This window comes from Diospyros lotus, chromosome 14, assembly GCF_014633365.1.
Source record: "Diospyros lotus cultivar Yz01 chromosome 14, ASM1463336v1, whole genome shotgun sequence".
NCBI classification, from domain to species: Eukaryota; Viridiplantae; Streptophyta; class Magnoliopsida; order Ericales; family Ebenaceae; genus Diospyros; species Diospyros lotus.
Genome location: NC_068351.1, coordinates 5,215,483 through 5,227,856, shown reverse-complemented (window position 1 = coordinate 5,227,856; position 12,374 = coordinate 5,215,483).

Here is a 12,374-nt window from a genome sequence, read left to right as displayed (position 1 = left end):
CTTTTGGTTTTCCTACTTAAAAACTTTCTTAAAACTTAAATACTGGCTATTTTTTTAAAGTTACCCATTTGATTAATTTAAATAGCTTATACGTAATTTTTTAGTGTTTTCAAAAAATTATAATAAGGTGTTAACTTTTATAAACAACAGTGTTTAGTTTAACTCAAAAGAATAATGTTAGACTCAACAGTGTTTAGTTTAACTCAACAGTGTTATGACTGATGACATTAGTCATATGACGACTTCTTATTAGAGGAGATGTTGGGCTAGGATCTCTTTAGTCTCCTTCAATAAAGAAGCACCACATAAACTATCATTAATCATAATTTTTACATTACTCAATTTAAAAAATACTGCGTGCAGATCGTAAAAAACCAAAGTGTTATACCCCTAGAAAAATAAAAAAATTTCATCTAAGGTCCCAAATCCTCAGCTTTTCTTCCCAAAAAACCAATGGCCTTTCTTGAATTTTCCAGTTGTTGTCGTGCGCCACCCTTGTTGCCCCATCGTCATTTTGTAGTTCTCCACTATATCAACGTCGTCGTTTTTCCTTTTCTAGTTGAAACCACTGCATTTACACCATCATTCACCACCTTCCACCCCACTGCGCCCTTACTATCTAGAACCAGAGCGGATTCTGGGTTTTCTAAGGTTGAAAGCAAATTTTTTCAAGTGTGTCCCTTTATATAAATTAAATAAGAAAATATTAATTAATTAATTTTATTAAAATTATAAGAATTTACAAAAATAAAGAAGAATACTTTGGGGCCTTATTAAAATCTTATTTGGGAAAATTCAATGGGACAAAATCCTAGACGAAGGAAAAAAAAGTACACCACATTGTAAACATTGCATTAAAACATAAAAACTACATATTTGACTTTACATATTTGGCTAATAAAAAAGTCTGTTTTGATTTTTCTTATTTTATTTATTTATTTTATATTATATTATATAATTAATAAGACACTTTTATTCCTAATTATGTTTCTTCTTATGATTGAGAATTGATTGATTAGCTTCTCTTTTCATTGACTGAATTGAGGTGACAACTTCTTTTCTTAAATTTTTTATATACATATGAACATAAGCTTAAAAAAAAAATTTTGAGCCCCCCTCAGTTGTGGGCCTCGGGCTATAGTCCTAGCCCAAGGCCAACTCTATCTAGAACTAGAACTCACCGCGACTATAGTGCCAAACAATGAGCCTATCTCTCTCTCTCTCTCTCTCTCTCTCCCCTTCGTTTTTTTGGGTTTCAAGTTACAATGGGTTACGCTAGCACCCATTGGTTTTGATTTTTTTAACTTTTTATTTATAGATATATATATGTGTGTTTAAATATGAATATCAATTAATCAAACATAAATTTAACACTTTTACCACAAAGTTCACTATACATTATACAATTAGTTAATGCATGCCACAATTTGTTACGAAATATAATTAGTTAACATTTTTATCTAAATATTATATTTAAACAAATTTAGTATTAAAAATAAAAAATAGGTTTTTTTTTTGTCATTTTCATAACATCTAATAGCCTATAGTTTCTATTTCACCAAACACGTAATTATATAATTAACAACTTTAAAATATTTCATTCAAATATTATATTAGTTTATTTAAATGTACGTCGTATAATTTAAAAGATTTAAAAACTTTTTAAGTAAGAGAGCATTTAAGCTCTATAAAAAACAATAAGCCAAAGATTCCAATCTATATATTGTACAAAACCTATCTTTATATTATATATTAATTATTTTTACAAATGGAGAAGACGAGAAAGAAGAGTTGTGAAAGTAGACGACCAATTCCTCTCCAATTATAATGATTGCCTGATGGGGATTAAATTAGAGTCCTTTAGCTGTTTAAATTTGAAAATATTCAATGCAGTTTTATTTTAATTTATTTTTTTTCTTTTACTAAAGAGGTGATTGGTAGTAAAAAAATAAAAATTTTAAGTAAAAGTTTACTAATGTAGTGTTTGTTAACTAAGATATTGGTTGAAAAAAGTGAGATACGAAAAGTATTGTATACAAAAATATTTTTCATTTTATTTGTTAAATTTATATGGCTACTATTAGAAAAGAAGTTATGTGACCTTTTGTCTAGAATTATCTAAATAAATTTATTATCTCGTCCCCTAAACAAATTTATTTTAGACCTTAAAGATAAAAAGAAAAAAAAATTCATATGCCCCTCAATGCATTCCAAAAACTTTAACAAAGAGTGTTAAAAATTTTAGAATATTTTTTATCTTTATTTTGATCATTTTATATTTGATCCAAAAAATATCATAATCTTATCTTGATAAAACATTATTTTGTTCATTTAAACACTTAATAGCGGCATTTTAACTTTTGAGTGACATTTAACATTAATTAATATATCGTAAATTCATTTTTAGAATGAGTAACTTATTTTAAAAATACATGTATAACACATCAATAGTGAATGTCGTACTGACATCATACCTAAATAACATTTCTATAACCATGCATATGGATTAAATTAACATGAGCACTATATGGCCAACCTTCCAAGATGTATAACCAATGCCAAGACGAAGTTGGCCATCAGGGCTAGCTAGCTGTGTCTGTTTTCCTGATCAGAATTGATTAAATGTCTCGTATATACCATCTTGCACATGGTTTAGTCACTTCTTCTATCTCTGTATGCACTTTGTTCGTTCGTTCATGGTTTCCTTTCCCTCTCATTTTTTGTCCCATCACCTTATGCTCTTCTTTTAATGTTGTTCTGGAACTTGCAAGCGAAATTGTACGAAGACGGTCACTTCCGGCCTGCGCTTAATTCCCAACGTGTCTGTCACTCACGATCTGCTATCGTCAGTGATTAAACGGTGGAAGTCTGCGCTTACTACCTTGAAAGAAGAGGACGGACAGGTATGGTTAAGACTTAAGAACGAGAGTTAAATCTAATAGGCAATATGGAACAGATGTCTACTGCTCTATCCTTGTTTTAATCTGTAGTTTCAATTGGTTAGTTGAATTATTGTAGAAATCAAGTAATTAATGACTGTAGGCGGCGAATTGATAAAGGATTCATTCAGTGTGGGGTTCGCATTGCCCACTCCCAACTATACTTCTTTTGAGCACATTTTTTCCACGAATGATGTGTAAAATTGCAGGTATTTGTCCCCCACTAATCCCTATTTGTCTGATGGCAAGACAAAGGACTTATGATTCTTTTAAGTTCCCGGTTTAAAATTTGTTGGGTGCAGGTTCTCTTGAGATTCTTCTTCAATTTATTAGTGAATGTATTTGCTTTGTATAATTATTCTTTGATTATTTGTAATTTAATTAAAAGAACATAAAAAAAATAAAGAATTACAATGGAGAACCCATAGACGATGAGTTTATGCAATCCCTCGTTGCCAAAGAAGTTTCCACATTGGAGAGAGACCCACCCGTTGCCTTTGCCATGAAAGAGAATTGCCATCACCACCTCCATTAATTGCTCTCTTTCCCTTGCGTTTCTAGCATATTGGTGTTTCTATAAAAACCCATCAATATATATAGGAATGGCTGAAGTTTGGCCATCATGGAACCATATTGGTATTTTAATTTTAAATAGAGATTATTCAATTTAAAAATAAGCTCAAAATAATCAGCATACACACCACATGTCAACAAAATAAAAAGGAAGATTTTTATTATTTTTAATAAGTCAAGAATATTCGAATCTTTTCCTGAAACTTGACAGAGAGATGTTGAGTGTAATTTAGTCTTATTTCTTTAACTTCTTATAGTTAGAGGTGTACAAAATTTCGGTCTAACTGAACTGAGCCGACCGAAATTGTCAATTTGATTCGATTTTTGTGAAAATTCAGTTTGGTTCGTTTTTAAAAAAAAAAATCAATTTTTCGGTTTCGGTTCAATTTTTGAGTTGAAAATAACTAAAATAACCGAACCGACTAAAATTATATAAAATAACATCGTTTTTCGACCCAATATAAAAGAAGAAGAATAGAAGACGGAAGAACCAAATCGATGCTTCAATCCTTCTACCTTTCCTTTTACTCAACGCTTCCCTTTCGTCTCTCGTTGCTATCTCCAACTAATCCCATCACTCCTTCTGATGCCGACCCTCCGTCTCTACCTTTAACGACGACGGCGACCAACCCTGTTTCCATCACTACCAGCATCTCTCTCTCCCTCTGATTGTTTCCTCCCACTGCAAGCCATTAACTCCATTGCACGATTCACACCATCGTGTTCGTCTATCAACTCTACCTCAGAAGCCATCATTGCCTCAAACACTAGCTCTGTCTCCAACTATTTACGACATATGGGCTTCGACCCCTTCGATAAGGTTTCTGGCGACCTTATCGTGAATGAGTATTCTACATTAAAACCTGGATCTATTGAAATCTAACCATTATATTTTTTTATTTTTGGATATGTGGATCATTGATCCAAGGCTAATATGATAGTCAATTCCAATAGTTGGAATCCGTCGTGTACAGTGGCTGGCCACATTTTTTCATAAATGAGTTTTGACAATAAAATTAATTTTAAATTTATAAAAAAAATCAATAGTTGGATTAAACCCATTTTTGGATATATGAACTATCACGATTGAAAGAATTTGATAATCGATTCCAATCATTGAAATCATCGGCCGCCTAGGTGGCCAACAACAACAATAAGGCTGAAAATTAGTTTGGTTTGTTCGATTATTTTTGGGTTCATTTGGTTGGTTCACTTTTTACAAATTTTGTTCATTTTTTGGGTTTTTAGTTAGTTTGATTTTTTGATTTGTTCAATCACTTCAATTTTGTATAGCAATTTATTTTTTATTTTTTAAATTTCAACCGATTCGATTGTACATGGCTACTTACCGAACCGAATGTTTATACACCGCTACTTGCAGTCTTCCCTCTTTTGTTGATAAGTTTGATGGTGGCAAAATCAACGTCAGTGCAATTTTTCTATTTTTTTCAAATTTCAGCACCTAGCTTTTAGAAGAATAGTTTTGAAGTTGCACAGATACGATGTGGAGAAGCAATAATGTGAAAAAACCAAACAAGAAAAGAGAATCCACCAATCTGTGCAAAATGCTTTTCGAACTGAGAGCTTTTACTGTAATGTCATCATCAGATCAATGGAATTTATAAGAAGTTGGAATGACCACTGCTAGCTGCTTTTTATGGAATTTATTTTCCTTCCAAATTGTGATGCTTTTATTATTTCCATTCCAAAGTAACTTCCTATAATCAAACCAAAACGACGCACTGCTCACACACACAAACAGGTAATTAAGGACACAAAAATTTGTGTACGAACTTGCTCCGTTTGAACCACTGACGACAATAGATCGTGAGTGACAGACACGTTGGGAATTAAGCACAGGCCGGAAGTGACCATCTTCCTACGTACAATTTGACTTGCAAGTTCCAGTACAACATTAAAAGAAGAGCATAAGGTGATGGGAAAAAAATGAGAGGGAAAGGAAACCATGAATGAACCAAGCAAGTGCATAGACAGATAGAACAAGTGACTAAACCACGAGCAAGATGGACCTAGGTTCGCTTGTCTTTGAGCCAAATCTAAGCTAAGACACAGCTAGCCCTGATGGCCAACCTCGTCCTGGCATTGGTTATACATCTTGGAAGGTTGGCCATATAGTGCTCATGTTAATTTAATGCATATGCTTGGTTATAGAAATGCTATTTGGATACGAAGTCTTTTTATTCAATATCACATTCAGCATTGTTGTGTTATACATTTACTTTTAAAATAAGTTACTCATTCTAAAAATGAATTTACAACATATTAACTAATGTTAAGAGTCGCTCAAAAGGTCACTGTTAAGTGTTTAAATAATATTTTTTATAGTTTATGATGGCTGTCTCTGTAAAGGGTATTTGAGAGTGTAACTTTTCAGGGACAATACGTGAAAACCCTCCCAAAATGATGAAATAATGGGGAAGTGCCATAGCCGAAAGCTATATATCAAGGAAGGGGCAATAAGAATTTTATAGAGCAAATTTACCATAAAAGTGAAATATCATATGATGCTTTCGTGGCTAACCAGAAAGTTGTTTGGTTAATTTCTTGCTTGTGAATTCTCTCATTCTAAGTGGTACAATTTTTATTTTTTATTTTTTTTGGAAAAGCAAGGCAAGTTTTATTTGAAGAATTGAAATATAACAGAGGGTATATTTAAATACAATATCTATAATTTTATAAAAGTAACGAGGACATTTTAATGTTATAAAATTATGTTAATAAAATAAATTCCTAAAAACCTTTATTTAAATTTTATCTTAAAAAATATAAAAACTAAGCTGCAATTATCAATAATCACCTAATAAATTTTTATTTAAAATATTTTTTTTTATTTACACGTGCAAAATAAGACCACCACACGTCTAGTATAAAAAAATACATAGACGCTGAAATAACAAGTCAGCTACAAGGAACCAAATTTCATGCCCGAAACAATATAGCAAAAAAAGGAAAAAGAACCAGCCAGATGCATCATCATCATCCCATCCAATTAGCAGATAAAGTACAGAGACGACTTACCTCTTATACACTTTGCTAACCCATCTTCCAAATAATTAGCTTCCCTCAAAATAATGCCACATTAATTATATATACATATATATATATTAATTCACTGAGATTCCTTACCCACAAGGATAGAGAACTCATGGTTGTAATCTTTTACAAGGTTTGTGCTAGAGAGGATATATGCATTATTACTGGAAGTCATTGCAAAACATTGCTAAGTACCCAAATCCATCAAAATTTACTTTGCTACAGCATTCATAATGTCTAGTATTGCAAGGGAAATTTTTGTAGTGGAATTGCAAGGAAAGATGAACTTCCTCTTCAATTCATGGAAGCGTAAACATCAGGAAAGAGGAAAGAGGCAAGAAGTTATCTGCTATGGTGTCTATGATCATTCATTTTCTCACCCTCAAGCAACCTTTCTACCCCTGGTAGGCCCAATAGGGATAATTAGAGAAGCGAAATTTGCGACACCCAAAAGGACTTGATTCCCTCTGGGCTTGTTTGTCTCACATTAATGACGAAGTGCGTGCGTAGGGTAGGGTTCATCTAATATCTGTACGGCTCAATGGCTTTTTTTGTAGTGAGAATTTAATTGATAAACTTACTTTTTGTGTATGCATGATCTCTATATTTAGCTTCTTCAATCACTTTGTGGGCCTCACCTTTCTCTTTTTTTAACTTCTTTCTTGCTAAACCGAAACATGATAGAACATATAGTGTTTTACATATGGTCCTCTACTACTTGTTAGGACAACCATGCATAAATGTGGTTAGCTAGGTTCCTTGCACTACTTCAGTTGGTAAATGGTATCCCGAGATGCCACATATAGTAATGCAATAGACAAAATATATACTGCAAACATAAATAAATAAGTAAAAATAATGAGATAACAAACAAAAATGAATATTTCTAGTAATCCCCTTTATTGTTTAATGCTAACCCTAAAACTATTTTGATGTTCCAGATTTGTTTGAGGAAAAACAAAATTAATGAAGACAGAATGAACTTGTAAAATATTTAGTATCAAACTTTTTATATTCATTTTCAGTATTTAGTTTTCATTCCATCTGTTCTGATCTTCTAATCCCAACCAAATCATAAAGAGGATTCTTCTAGTCCCACTTCAAACTCCAAACTTCAATCTCTCTCCTTCCCCCCCACCCAAATGCCTCTATTTTAAGATCCAGTCAGTAAAAAAGTGACCTTAGGCATCATGAATAAAACCATTGAGAGAGAGAGAATATCATGATATGCAGACCAAGTTAGTGTAACAAAAAAGAAGGTGATGTAACTTTACCATCTCATGTTATTTGCGAGCCCAAGTACACAATAGAAGGTTAACCCAATTAAATACAGGATTTGAACGGTATCGCAAGTCTAATCTCTCTCTGGACTTTCTTTTTTCTACTATAATATATTGTTTTTCCTGCGTAGCAATTAACTTAGACATCGATACCAACAACGGTGACACATGACAATCAGATTCTCTACCGCTGCTCCATCCCGATGTATTGGTGACCTCCAAATGTCATCAGTTGCTAGAAGATTAGTATTAGGTATACTTTGTTGTAAACTTTTTCTTACTTGTATGCCATTTTTCAGAATACTAGCAAGACAAGTAGGATATATAGGTTACATATATATGTATATATATATACGGCTGTGCCTGTGATAGGCTGAAAATAATGTGTAACTTTTTGGGTAAGAAAGTAATTAATATGTTTGTTGGTTTGGTTGGTTGGTTATACTATGCAAGTGGACGGTCAAGCTATTTAGCTAAAATTCCTAGTCTTTTTGATCTGTAAGGGATCCTTGTCGAAAGCTTTACAATAGATTGCAATTACAAATTAAGGGTAAGTAGATACACTATAGGTAGATACATAGATACACTATTTGTACATAGAGCCATAGAGTGAGAAAGAGCATTTACACCTACCCAAAAAAGAGAAATGAGCTTTCATACTTTGTTGGGGTTAATTATACTAATAATTACTCAATTTTACATTATGATACTGTTTGATCACTAAATTTTAAAATATTACTTGTTAGTCACTAATATTTTAAAATTGTTACTGCTTAATTATTAAATTTCAAAATGTTACCTGCTAGTCATTAATATTTCAAAATTATTTCTTACTTGTCACGCGTTAGTCACTTAACTTTAAGTTCATGAGTGACGGATGAGAAACAGTTTTGAAATATTAGTGACTAATAGGTAATATTTTAAAGTTCAGTGACTAAACAGTAACAGTTTTAAAATATTAGTGATTAACAGATAATATTTCAAAGTTCAATAATCAAACAGTAATAGAATATAAAGTTGAATAATTATTGGTGTAATTAACCCTACTTTATTGTGGTACTGAGATTTCTGAAAAACGAAAACAAAGTATTTCATGCATACGCAAGTGATGATACAAAATTTATCACCTTAATAATATCTAAACTCATGGAGGAAGAGCAATTTGTGTCTCAGTTGGTGCATCAGCCTCATTGGGCCGTTTGGACGAGATTAGTTACTATTTTTTTTTCTTTTTATTTTATAAAGTCGAGCTCTGCTACACTTTTGAAGACTTTCGGCTACCCAGTCTTCTTTACTCTATTGATTTGAATTGTTTATGATAGTTTGAATTATGTGTATGCTCATATATATATATATTAATTATTTTCTCTTACAATTATATATATTTTTCTTTTAATATTAAGAGAATTATATATTTTTATTAGTTGTTGAAATTTTCTAATGTGATCCTTTGTTGTGAGTTTGGGGGTGTCCTAATTTAAAATTGTAGACACTTTTTGATTGTTTTAATAAAAATTTTATTTACAAAAAAAAAAAAATCTAAACTAATGGGAAAGGATAACATTTACTTAAATTGAAGTGATTATTCTCCATATTTACAAAACAAGTAAATAATTGTCTTAAGGTGACAAACTATAATACTTTAATTTAAAAAAAAATTATTTTCAAACTTTATAATAAAGAAATATATTTGAGTAATGATTAAAGAAAATAGTGTTAGATTTTGCAACGTAAAGTTGATTTAAACCTCAAGAACTTTAAACATAAAGAAAAAATTATTTATATTACAAAAGAGAGAATTAAATGCCCATCTTTCTTCTTACGATTAAACATTTGCTTACGAGTATAGGGCACTTATATATACAAAAATGTTCTCCTGTCCGTGTCAAATTTGCCCGATGTGAACAGACTGCAGGGGGATAGGATGGGGCCCATGCCCTCTTTCTGATTTTGCCTTTTTCAAACAAACGTTGTGTTACTCGACGCGAGTAATATAACAATTTCTCTCATATATATAATTTTATATACATTTGTTTACATATACCAAAGACATTCATATATATATATGTATATATATATATTATAACTACAAATATTTGTTTAAAAATAATTATATTGAGTACAAATATGAAAAAAATATAATATTAGACATCTGTCAATATCTCCACTACAAGAAATTTAGGATATTGTGACAAAAAATAATTGTGATAGATTAAATTTTGTCACAAAAAATATCCTTTTTGTGACAAAATCAAATTTTCTCATGCAAAATTCAAAAAATAAGCAAAGTTGTGACAAATAATATTTTGATATAATCTTTTGTCATAATAAAGTGATGTAGATAATTTATAAATGATAAAATAATTTTTGTCACATCAAGTTGGCACCAAATATTTTGCGCTAATTCAACTTACATAATATGATAAAATAATTTTGTTACAAAAAATTTTGTCACAATATTTAATTATATAAGATGTAATTACAAAATTTTTTAGTCACTATAAGTAATAATTTTTATAACAAAAATAATTTGTCACAACATAGTATTATAAAAAAAATATGTATATCGCAAGAAATTCAATTTTTTGTGACAAAAATAATTTTATTAAATTTAATTTTTCATAAAAATACATCATATTAAGCATAAAAAATAATAATTTGGTGACAAAAAAATTCAAAATATTTTGTCATAATAAAAAAATAAAAGACATGTAGTGACAAAAAAAATTTATTATAATATTTTGTCATAAATGTTTAGCCCCAATATTAATTAGATATCCTAACAAACATATTAATAAATTATAAAAGAAATACTAGAAAAATAAAATAATAATTAGTTTTTGGCAAATCTAATTTTTCTTAAAAATTTCCTGTTGAGTCAACTTGCTTATATTAATTAAGATTTGATGATTAACAAAAATATTTTTATGATATAAATATATTTCTTTCTTATATAAAAAATTAAATTTATTTTGAATTAAAAATGGGTATAAAGAATAAATTTATTTTGAATTAAAGATGGATTGTCTTTAGACATGTTTCCTTCTTTTGATCATTTATGTCTCAAAAGTTTATGTTTGAATATTTATTTATTGATAAATATTTTTATTATTTATGCAAAAAGTATATTTATTTTGAATTAAATGAGAATTACTTTTAGACATGTTTTGCTTTTCTCATTCAAAAAGTAAATTTATTTTAAATTAAAGAATATTATTTTTAGATATATTTTCTTATTTTAATAATTTATGTCTTAAAAATTTATATTTGAATTTTCAAATCTTGATTTCTCATGTAAAAAATAATTTATTTTGAATTAAAGGTGAGACATATTTTCTTATTGTTTGAGAAAATTTAAACATTTTTTTAATTTCAAACTCCATATTAACAATTTCTTTAATGGTTAAAATACTTATAAATACCCCCTAAACTTATTTTTTGAGCATTCAAGTACTTCCATTGCATATTCAAAGCACCCGAAAGCTCTCAAACGCTCTCAAGCAAAACATCCAAGTAATCCAAGGCTCTCGAAATATTATTGCACATCCATCGAAGAGCCACAATGTAAGAGAAGAAAAGTTTTTCAAGTCTTCTACGACAAATCTGAACTTCTCTAATTGAGGTTACAAATTTATTTATTTATTTATTTAAATATTAGTGCCTCGTATAATTTGTTCTTAATTGTTTATTTATATCCAAGTATGGACAAATTATTTGTAAACATTTAAATTATTATTGAAGATTGTATATGTTTCCTAGATCCGTTAAAATCTAAGTGAATCTAGTTTTCAAGGTAAGTTAAGGAGAAAAATTCGGTGTAGTGGTTGCCTAAAATCCATTATAATCTAGGTATGTATCTAGTTTTCAAGGTGAACTAATGTGGAAACCTTGGTGATTTTGATTTAGTGAAACCCCAAGGATGGTTAAATCTTGAGAGAGTAGATTAGGTGTGTGTGGAAACACCGAACTACTATAAATTGTGTTGTGCCTCATATTATTTATTTTTCTTATATCTTGTGGCTTACATTTATTATTAATCTTAAACATAATTTATTATATTTATCAAATATATTTTTCAATAAAATCTTTAATCAATAATATTTATTAAAATTGAAAAAAAAATAATCGCTCAATTCACCCCCCTTCCTGAGTGACCATACCCTAAGGGATCAACAATTGGTATCAGAACAGGTCTTAAAATATTTTTGATTATCAATCTCAAATCTTAGGATAACATCTTATAATAACCTCTTATTTTAGCTAATCCCTAAGTGATGTCTCAATCTCCTCTAGTCCTCCAATGTTCATTAGAAAAGATTATGTTTTTTGGAAGATTATGATGAAATCCTATATCATTTCCATAAGCTATCTTTTATGGAGACTTGTTAGGGATGGATTTGATCTATCCTCTCAATATGAGGAAGAATGGTCAAAGGAAGACCTAAGAAAAATAGAAATGGACCATAGGGCAATGTATTTAATTCTTATTTCTTTAATGCCTACTGAGTATGGAAAATTGTCTTAATGC